We start from the raw sequence: 11,268 nt of genomic DNA, 5'->3' as shown, positions 1-11,268 counted from the left end.
TTCTTCAGCAATTTTTCATTTTTATTTCCCGCAATTTTTCATTTTTATTTCCCGTTTTTCATTTATCATTTTTTCAGATTTATTACATTCTATTTTATTTCTTTGTCAATCCCTTTGATCCATTTCATCCATTTTTTTCCTCATTCATTAATTCCTTCTTTTAATGTTCTCCTCCCACTCCTCTATTACTTTTGCTCCATCTCCCTACCTCTTTTCCCTCCTTGTGTTGTGCCCTCCTTCACTCCTCTCTCCTCATCCATCTTTCTCCATGGCTCAGCCTGACACTCTCTCCTCTCTCTCTCCCCCCTCCCTTGCCCCAGCGCTCCTATGCAGGCGCCGGGCACACTTTTGTTTATGTCTTGTCTTCTCCTTGTAGTTTCTACCTTCAGCACACAGTGCAGGCGCCCGCACCAACAGCGCTACAAGCCTTGCTTCAGTACACACCACTGATGTTTCCCACACAGTAGCACCCCTCAGACACTCCCACTGACTTCCGGTCTCCAGGCTACTTTAACTCACTGACCACCAGTGCCTGCACGCTACACCACAGAAGGCGCTAGCTGTCCCACGCTTCCAGGTATGTCCTGCAGCAGTGCTGCTCTGTGAGCTACTTTAGAATGCTTTCATGCTGTTAACTCTTGCATTGCCTGTCCCCTCAGCTCATCTTAGGACCTCTGCCTGGTCCCTGCCAGACCGGACTGCTACATATGGCACTTTAGGTATGTGTCCCCTCTGTCCCTCCTACCCCCTTTCTTTTCCCTACTGCAGTGTCCTATACTGATCCAAACCTCTTGTTTGTTTCCTCCTTATTCAGCCCCTCCCCTGCACATTCATACTGCCGTGATTGCTTCCTTTTCTCTTGTGCTTTAAGGTCAGTCTCCATGCTTGCCCTGCCTGATTATGTTGCATTTATGTGACTTGCTCCATTATGCCGGCCTCGCCGTAACCCAGCTCCACAGCTGCTTCAATCAATATTTACTGGATCTAACTGATTGATTTGTACAATTTTGTTCTATAATGATTTTGCACACAGCGATCCCGTATATGATGATTTTGTATATAGTGTAAATATGTAATTGTGTAAATATGTATATCTGTTTAAACCTCTACAGAGTTTGTACATTTTTCTGTTTATCACTGTATATATCCTAATGTCTATCTTTATGTGTCTCTTCTAGTGAGGTTTGAAAAAGACCCGACATAGGGTCGAAACGTTACCTCAACGCACTATTCCCCTGTGGTGTCTTCAATAAAAAAATTTTTTGCATTGAAAATCAAAATTTTCCAGAGTGCAGCTGTTTTCTCTTCACTTTACCTGACATGAGGGGGAGTGTCAATGACAAAGGAAGGGGGGAAGGAGAACATGTGATGTTGTATTGTTATATGTTGGTTTTAGAAGCTAAAGAAAATGAAAAATAAATATAAAAAATGGGGTACTGGTGATATTGTAAAGTTATTTTGTTGTATAACACAGGTCAACGAAAAAAAATTTTTTTTCTGGTGTCCAAAATATTTTAATGAATTTGGGGTATTTTTGGGGTGCTGATTCTGAATATGTCATCAGTTTTGCCAGATTGGCTCAAGTTTTTGAGATTTTTGGTATCTTATTTATAGCACTTGTTGGTAAATGCGACGCATCATCTCATTAATTTCTTTGGATTAGTACTTGAACTGAGCAGTTCTCAATATAGTTTTGTGTTAATTAGTGTTCTAAAAGTTTGTTCATAGCTTGATTTTTGCACTAACTTTATGTTGTTGTCTGTTTTCCAGTGAAAAGCATGAACTCATCATGAAGAAGTTGTCTTAACGATCCAGACTCATTCTGTTACATTTGTGGTGAATATACACTGCCAAAACATAGAAGAAACATAACACACTTCGTAAAAAAAGTGTATTTTGCCTATTTTGGGGTTATGCTTGGGGACCAAGACAAGTTTTGGGCACCACACATAGTGTGCAAAGCATGTATCGAATTATTACGAAAATGGAGCAAAGGACAAAGAAAAAGCTTCAAATTTGGTGTTCCAATGGTGTGGAGAGAGCCAAAAAATCATCATGATGACTGTTATTTATGGTAAACACAGGTACAGGCACATCTTCACAATGAGGGACAGGCCTTCTTGCAGATTCCATGTTACTCCCATTTTCGTTTCTTATGCTTATTGAATCCTTGCACTTGCACTGCACAGAAATAACAGTCATCATGATGATTTTTTGGCTCTCTCCACACCATTGGAACACCAAATTTGAAGCTTTTTCTTTGTCCTTTGCTCCATTTTCGTAATAATTCGATACATGCTTTGCACACTATGTGTGGTGCCCAAAACTTGTCTTGGTCCCCAAGCATAACCCCAAAATAGGCAAAATACACTTTTTTTACGAAGTGTGTTATGTTTCTTCTATGTTTTGGCAGTGTATATTCACCACAAATGTAACAGAATGAGTCTGGATCGTTAAGACAACTTCTTCATGATGAGTTCATGCTTTTCACTGGAAAACAGACAACAACATAAAGTTAGTGCAAAAATCAAGCTATGAACAAACTTTTAGAACACTAATTAACACAAAACTATATTGAGAACTGCTCAGTTCAAGTACTAATCCAAAGAAATTAATGAGATGATGCTTCGCATTTACCAACAAGTGCTATAAATAAGATACCAAAAATCTCAAAAACTTGAGCCAATCTGGCAAAACTGATGACATATTCAGAATCAGCACCCCAAAAATACCCTAAATTCGATGAAATATCTTTGGCACCAAAAATGCTGTTGACCAGTGTAATATTCACAAGTAAGTGCAACAGGTCCGGGCAAGAGAAGGTCTGAGGGACCAACGGGAAGTGTGAGATCCAAAGAGGGGTCTATGTGTGAAGAGGGTCTGGGAGACAGCCGACCATGACATGTAACTGAAAGAAAGGTAAAAGATGGAAGACGTGAGAAAGACAGCCTTCCTAGGTCAGGTCCCCAACACCACGGACACCCCTGAAGGAGGAAGGCGGGCGCTGGTAATGATCTGGTAAGTGTGATACCTCAATCACGGCGTACCGAATAGTGGAAGGTGACAGTAGGGGAGAGTAGGGGAAGGTACACGCCATAGAGAGAATATGGGTGTACCTAGCCCAATTTGAAAAACGTTGTCATGTGGCGTGCGCGTTGGTGAGTAGCAGTAGGCTGCTCAGAGCATAGTGCTCTCAGTATGGTTCGGCCCCTGCCGGTAGTGGGTTTGGCCCAACAGCTTTTCCGACAACAGAGTGTAGGTGTAGCTTCAGAACAACGAAGGCAGGGATGACGAATGTCGAGGACGACAATGGACAAAGGAAGGGAGAGTGTAGGGAAGGTGACCTGATGGACGGACGGACGTGTCAGTATAGAGAAAGATAGGTTTTCACAGTTTAGACAGGTGTCAGTTGCTACAGTGGGGAAACAGCTAGGAAAGTGTAGTGGACGTGCAGTACCTTGGGTTGACCATTAGATGGCAGGGAGGAGTGTGAGCAAAGGACTTGACATCAGCTTAGGGCTTTAGAAACCGTTGGTCATGGGGGACGGAGTTACAGTGACAGGGGACCGGGAGTGCTATAAATACTGAGGGAGGGTTCCAGAAGGTTCCAGTCCCCAGGGGGAGCTCCAGTGACAAGAGGACTGTGACAGTCTGTGCGCTGTGAAGAGAATCCAAACCAGGGGGACTGAGGAGAGAGAACGTCAGGGGGGTGGTCCTGACAGGAATACCGCAAAGCAGACGAGACACAGAGGTTATATCGATGAGGCACAGATGTTACGGATACCATGTTAAGAAAGACGTTGTGACCAGTGAAATTACTGTTGGTTTACGGGCCTAAGGCGGCCACAGTGACGGACCTGTCAAAAGCGTCAACAAGAGTAAAGGGACGGTACGTATATATACGTCCCTGACGAAAGTGCGGTGTTCTGTGGTGTATTGTAACCAGAGAGCCTTGAGGAAAAATTGCGGAGTGCTGTGAGGCTGTCAGGCAGACATCGAGTGAATAAAGCTTGGACCTGTAGCACCCAGAATCTGTCTCCATCGTGTCTCTGTTTCGTCTCTGTGTGGTAAGAAGAGGGACCACCCCCCAGCTTGGCCACCGACCCTACAATGGAGCCAAGTTGTTCCAATTCTGTATAATGCTAACATACACCCACTGCAGGGACTGCAAACAGCTGACTAGTGGGGATGCCTGATGTTGGACCTCCCACTCAACTGATATTGATGACCTATCTCAAGGATCAGGGGGCAACGTTGCTGTCACTCACCCTGCTCCTGTCTCTGCCCCCTAATGACATCTTCTTTTAGTGTCAAGGTGGCAGGGACAGAAGCTGCAATGACAGAAGAAGTGTGGTGGCAGCAAAAGAAGCTGCGGTCACTTCACCCTGCATCCATCACAATGGCTGATTTGGCATGTCATCAAGGGATGGTTGAGACAAAAGCTGTGGAAAGTGACTGCAGCGCTGCCCCCCAATGATGTCCTTTTTCAAGGGGGTAATAGAAGCTATGGAGTGACTGCAGGGTTATCCTCCTGTGATGTCACTGATGTCACTTTTGAGACTCTCCTCTAAAAGTAAAGTAATAAAACAGATAAAGGGAATAGTTGTATAGGGAGAATGGTAGGGAATCTGAGAAAATTGGGCCGATCACTCTTCTACATATGAAAGGAACAATTTCTTAATGATTTTGACTTCCTGAATCTGACAATGAAAAATTTTAGTTGGCTCTTCTTTTTATGATATCAAAGAGTTTTCCTTTCACTGCTACATGTAATTAATCAAAAAGAAAACCTGCTCACCAGCGAAGGCATCTTGATTATCGGAGCACGGAGACGCCATGTTGGGGCACTTGGAAGATAAATGGAAGAAATTCTCCAGCTCCACGATGTTGTGAAAAAAAGACTTTCACAACATCGTGGAGCTGGAGAATTTCTTCCATTTAATGTACATGCAATTATTGCACACAATTTTCAGTACTTTGAAGCAGTATTATTTTTGCGACTATAATGATGCGGAATATTTTTTATGCCAATTTTCTGATACTTATTTAGAGGAAACTTAGCAACAATTCAAATAACTAAAACCTATCTAATCACTATTGTGAATTATAAACAGGTACAGCAATTGCACTATGCAATGTGGTCCTCATTCAGTGACAACTCTTTTTTTAGTTGTCTCTTGTACTCCTGCATCGGATCTTCTCTTACAATTGTTCAACAGTAATCTGCCAGCATTGATGGATAATGTCACGCTGCTGCAATGCAGGTAGGTGCAGGATCCACTAAGTAGCAGTAGAGTGGAAGCAGGATTGCATCTAAACAGAGCTGGCTTGCAGTGTAGCAGTGAGGCTACCACAGGTGGCAGCAGAATAGTCAAACAAGCCGGGTCAGATGCTAGACTGTAGCGCAGGACCAAAGGAATAAGCAAACTCTTGGTCAGAGCCAAGCCAGAGGATCAGTAATGGTCAGGAGTGGATAAGCCAAAAGACAGAAGCAGGTCAGGATACAAGCCAAGTCAAAACCAGGCAGTCAGCACACTAAAGGGAAACACTGAGTCAAGACGGGAATAGGGGAAAACAGAGGCACGGGTTCAGACAGCAAACTCAGCAGGACAAATCAGAGCAATCAGAGTCAGCTACAGCAGCCCTAGCCAAAAACTATAACTGACATCGCTTGCAGGATGCAGCGGCGATAAATAGCCAACCTAAACCCAGACTGAGGCTCAGAAAGATTAACTTTTGACATGATCAGACTGGGAAAAAGTGAAAATAGGATAATGACAGATTCCATTTTCATTTATATCTTTTCTCCATAGTCACAATATCTTGGTGAAATCTCTCACAGCACTCGTTGCTCACTGCTCCACCGTAAGGTGAAAGAATTCTAGATACAAATGTAAGAAATTAATCTTTAAGGACATCTTACAGCCAAGATCCTTACTTGTTTTGAGATTTTCCATCAACTCTTCATAGTTATCTGCTCTTGAGCTTCTCAAAAAATGAGTTGCAGCTAATGTGAATGTTACCCATGCAGTCTTTTACTCGCCCTGCAACAAACAGAAAAACTCTTCATCTTGAAGAAGCTTACGAATCTGAGGCCCAATAAAGACTCTGTTCTTTATCTTTGATTCACTCAACCTTGGAAATTTATCAATGAGATACTTGAATGCTTTTACATTTTAATCCATTTCTTTTACAAAGTTCTTCATTAGACCCAACTTGATATGCAATTGTGGTAACAAAATAGTATGTGGGTCAACAAGTGCAGGATGCAGGACATTTTTACTCCCTGGCTGAAGTGAATGTCAGAGAGGTCAGTCTCTTTTATTGTAGTGATATTCTCTTGCACGACTAACCCACTCACACAGAAAGCAGCAGCACTTTTTTTTCCTCTGAGCCATCTGGCTCAAAAAAAAAATCAGACATGTGGGCGGACCCCATAGAACAACATGGTGGTCGACGGACAGTGCTCTTCCGATTTTTACGCTCTTCTCCATGAGCCCTAAGATTGTTGTTCCCAACTATGATGAATGTCTTTCTCCACTTCTCTAGACTATCCAGCTGAATTTCTATACTTTTGCAGGAATTGGTGCTGGTCTGCCACTCCTCATGTTAGAAGGAAAAATTTATGTATGTGTTGAGTAATCTGATATTGTGTGTACAAGGCTCAAATATCTCAAGTTGCAAAGCTTTACCTTAATACATTGGAGCGGAGCAATAATCAGATGTCATCCTGACACCTGCTATATCTCTAGTCTCTACATCTACTCTCTGTACTTTGGAAAAGTTCCAGAAAAAGAATTGTGGGAGCTGTATTATTATCAGAGAAGTCTTAATGCACTTGTCTTGCCATGTCAGACTTTTGATCATATAAACTTTCAGTTTATTTTTCTTAGAAATGTTCTTCTCCTGTCTCCTCCTAAGCCGTTCACACCTTCTTTGAGTTACTTGAGATGCAGTGGTGGTTACGGGATCCATTGCCGAATGGTCACGAATACGCACATACGGTTGTCAGGTAGCGCTTTATTTTATAGGAACACAAACCACTCAGCTCAAACATAAATTGGCACAGACTGAACACCTTCCATCGCTGCCGGCATAACACTCATTCAGAAAAAAAGCACAATCACAAGGAAGGAAAACAGAACTCAGGACCCAGAAGGGGAGATGATTCCGAATTCCGAACTCCATGCTGTAACTGCATTAACACCTATTAATAGGTCATAAATCAATCTTTATGATTTGATATGTTTCTTATCTTTTCATTTATCTATGCAGAATATGTTAGAGGTGTATAAGCAAAGGGAAAAATAATAGTCAAAAGTACAGAACGGTCAAACGACAAAAATGTTTTCAATCTGTTAGCGGTTTTTTTCTTGTTGCCTATCTCCCACTTTTGGGAAACAGTATAAAGGTGCATTATACATAATATATTGTGATCTTCTCCGCTACCAGCTTGGGATGGGCATTTGTAGTGCTTATGGTATGGTCTTTCTACTTTCTGGCTCATTATACCATCAGAAGATCTTGTCATTGGCCATTTCTGTGTACATGGGATATCGACAATATTTTAACATCTTGCTCTGTCATAATGAGGAGCAACAGTTGGATTGGGGTTCCAAGAGCCCACCAGTAACACTGATTCTGGGGATTCCTCTGAAGCTACATGCAAATATTATTTGGATGGAGGATACTCTGCGGTTTGCAGCTGCTCTTTAATGTAATTTCAGCCTATGCTTCCAAAATATAATAAAATGGGTATTTTTTTATTACAAATATGATACTGTAAGCAGCCTTACTTGTGCTTAAAGTGTTCTGTGTCAAGTGCTGCTCATGTGGTGGGCCCACTCATGCACCGTGGTCTTACCAGGGGATTTACCAAGGACTGCCACCGGGAATTTCAGGTCCCCACACTGGCAAGATTTTTTGGCCCATTGAGTCTCTGCCCAGGCTTCTCACCCCTCGAAATTTGCACAGTCCCACCCCAACTCTTGGAAAAGCTCCACTTCGGCACCATGTTCTTGCTCAATCACACATTAACAGTTCCCATCAATCACCAAATCACGTTCATATTCTTCAGCTTTTGTTTTGGCCAAAAGAATCAGCCCAGCTCTGCCTCCACCCCTTGAACGTTGCACAGTCCTACCACCAACTCTTGGAAAAACTCCATTTCAGCACCATGTTCTTACCAATCACACACTAACAGTTCCCATCAATCACCAAATAACATACATAGCCATCAGTAGAGTTGAGCGACTTTGGTCGGATCGGGTTTCATGAAACAAAATTTGTTTCAGATGAAACTGGTCCGACTAGGGCAAAAAAAGTCGGAGTTTCGTCCGAAACCCAACCCCAATGCAAGTCAATGGGGAATAAAAGTCGGCATTGAGTGGATGAATGCATTGGCTTGCATTGGGGTCGGGTTTCGGACGAAACTCCAACTTTTTTTGCCCTAGTCGGACCAGTTTCATCTGAAACAAATTTTGTTTCATGAAACCCTATCCGACCAAAGTCGCTCAACTCTAGCCATCAGCTTTTGTTTTGGCCAAAAGATTTTTTAAGCCGCCATGACAAGGTAGACTCTTTTGGCAGGACTCTACTGTACTGTAACCTATTAAACATTTCTTAAGATATCCAATTCTATTTTTATTTACTTTTTTTATTTACTTTTCTTTAAGGTAATGTGTCTCATACATTTTGTAAAATGACTAATAATACCACATACAAGGTACAAATACCGTTACACCATGGCTGAACCACATATTATCACCACACAGTGACCGAATAATACCTCATACAAGGAACAAATACCACCACACCATGACCAGGCCACATATTACCACCACATAGTGACCAAATAAAACCCCGTACAAGTAACAAATACTGCAACACCATGACCAGACCACATTATACCACCACATAATGACCAAATAATACTCCATACAAGGAACAAATACCACACACCATGACCAGACCACATATTACCACAACTTAGTGACCGAATAATACCCCATACAAGGAACAAAACCACCACACAATGACCAGACAACATAATACCACTACATAGTGATCAATTACTACAATACTGATCATTATTAAAAAGAGCAATACTAATACTACAATAAGAGCCATTATACACAGGAGCTCTGTACATAGTATACAGTGTATCATGTAAGTGTACAGTTAATATAGGTACTCACCAGTGACATTATACACAAGAGCTCTGTATATAGTGTCAGTGTACAGGTAATACAGGGATCAACAGTGACATTATACACAGGAGCTCTGTATATAGTGTCAATTTACAGGTAATACAGGAATTAACAGTGATATTATACGCAGGAGCTCTGTATATAGTGTCACTGCACAGGTAATACAGGAATCAATTGTGACAATATACACAGTTCTATATATTGTTTCACTGTACAGGTAATACAGTGATCACCAGTGACATTATATACAGAAGCTCTGTATATAGTGTTAGTGCACTACAGTGATCACTGGTAATATTATACACAGGAGCCCTGTACATAGCATACAGTGTTTAATGTCAGTGTAAAGAAATACACGAATCACCAATGATATTATACTCAAGAGCTCTGTATATAGTGTTAGCGAATCGATAATACAGGGATCAACAGTGACATTATACTCAGGAGCTCTGTATATAGTGTCACTGTACAGGTAATACAGGGATCAACAGTGCTATTATACACAGGAGCTCTGTACATAGTGTTAGTGTACAGATAATACAGTGATCACTGTTAATATTATACCCAGGAGCTCTGTACATAGTATACAGTGTATAGTGTGAGCGTACAGGTAACTGACTGAATCACTAGTGATGTCTCTAGTTGAAGTCCTACATCTTCACTTTTCTTCTTCATACAGATCAGGCCGCCATCACTTCTTCCAGCCAGGATTCGTCCCTGCAGCAAATAACACACGGTTATCTAGCACACGGCTTTCAGAGCACATTCTCAACTTTTTCCCCAACTTCTACACTACATCTAATATATAGAGCTCAATGTGGGTGTGTATGTATGTATGCATGTATGTCCGGGATTGGCATCCGCACCGTCACAGCTACAGCCACAAAATTTTGCACAGTCACACGTCTGGACCCCGAGAGCGTCATAGGCTATGTTGTGACGCGAAATTTTAACCTTTCCAATTCACCAAACAATTTTACCCCTATCTACATAATGGAGAAAAAGTGTATGTATTGGCATCTGCGCCGTCGTAACTACAGCCACAAAATTTTGCACAGTCACATGTCTGGACCACGAGAGCGTCATAGGCTATGTTGTGGGTGAAATTTTAACCCCGCGCGTTCCAATTCACAAAACAATTTTGCCCCTATCTGCATAATGGGGCAAAAGTGTATGTATTGGCATCTGCACCGTCGTAGCTACAGCCACAAAATTTTTCAGTCACACGTCTGGACCCCGAGAGCGTCATAGGCTATGTTGTGAGGTAAAATTTTAACCCCGCGCGTTCCAATTCACCAAACAATTTTGCTCCCATCTACATAATGGGGAAAAATTGAAAGGAAAAGTGTTGGAGGCAAATTGACAGCTGCCAGATGTGAACAAGGGGGACTTAAAGAATGAGAGCGATGGCGCCAAAGAGTATATACCGTACAGTTGCTAAGGTGTTGCCCTGACATGGGATACTCACCACACACGGGGATATGAACACATACACAAAATGTGCCACACACTACCACGTGCTTCAACACATATACCACCCTCAGCACACATTTCACCACACATACACCAACCTCGACACATAAAAGTCGAAACACAAAAGTCGCCACTCAAAACTCGCCACGCTGTCCGAGAGATGTTTAAAAGATGAAAAATGAGCTGTGATTGGTTGCTATCAGCAACAGGTTTCTTTGTAGACAGTTGTGGTAACTGAGGCCTATTATTCTTATCATTTCTATGGTGTTATCGTCCTTCTGTAAAGCTGGAAATAACACAATTTATTACCGTGCCAACACAGACCACCCTCTGACACAGACTGCAGGGGGAGCCCAGTATCACACAGGATAGGATTAGATACACGGCTCAGCAGTCAGTATCACACAGGCTAGGATTAGATGCACGGCTCAGCAGTCAGTATCACACAGGAGAGTAATAGATACACGGCTCAGCAGTCAGTATCACACAGGATAGGATTAGATGCACGGCTCAGCAGTCAGTATCACACAGGATAGGATTAGATACACAGCTCAGCAGTCAGTATCACACAGGAGAGGAATAGATA

The 11,268-nt window shown here is 42.1% G+C and overlaps 1 long non-coding RNA gene across 1 annotated transcript; it reads left to right on the top strand.

Moving 5' to 3' along the window:
* Nucleotides 1-214: 214 nt before the first annotated feature.
* Nucleotides 215-1,441, top strand: LOC141056882 (uncharacterized). Its single transcript, XR_012221951.1, has 4 exons — nucleotides 215-577; nucleotides 660-719; nucleotides 815-871; nucleotides 1,179-1,441. It is a non-coding gene; the product is annotated as an uncharacterized lncRNA (long non-coding RNA).
* The last annotated feature ends 9,827 nt before the right edge of the window (nucleotides 1,442-11,268 follow it).

This window comes from Dendrobates tinctorius, unplaced genomic scaffold (assembly GCF_039654945.1).
Source record: "Dendrobates tinctorius isolate UK_male_01 unplaced genomic scaffold, ASM3965494v1 ptg000201l, whole genome shotgun sequence".
Lineage (NCBI taxonomy): Eukaryota > Metazoa > Chordata > Amphibia > Anura > Dendrobatidae > Dendrobates > Dendrobates tinctorius.
This window is presented reverse-complemented; position numbering and strand designations above follow the sequence as displayed.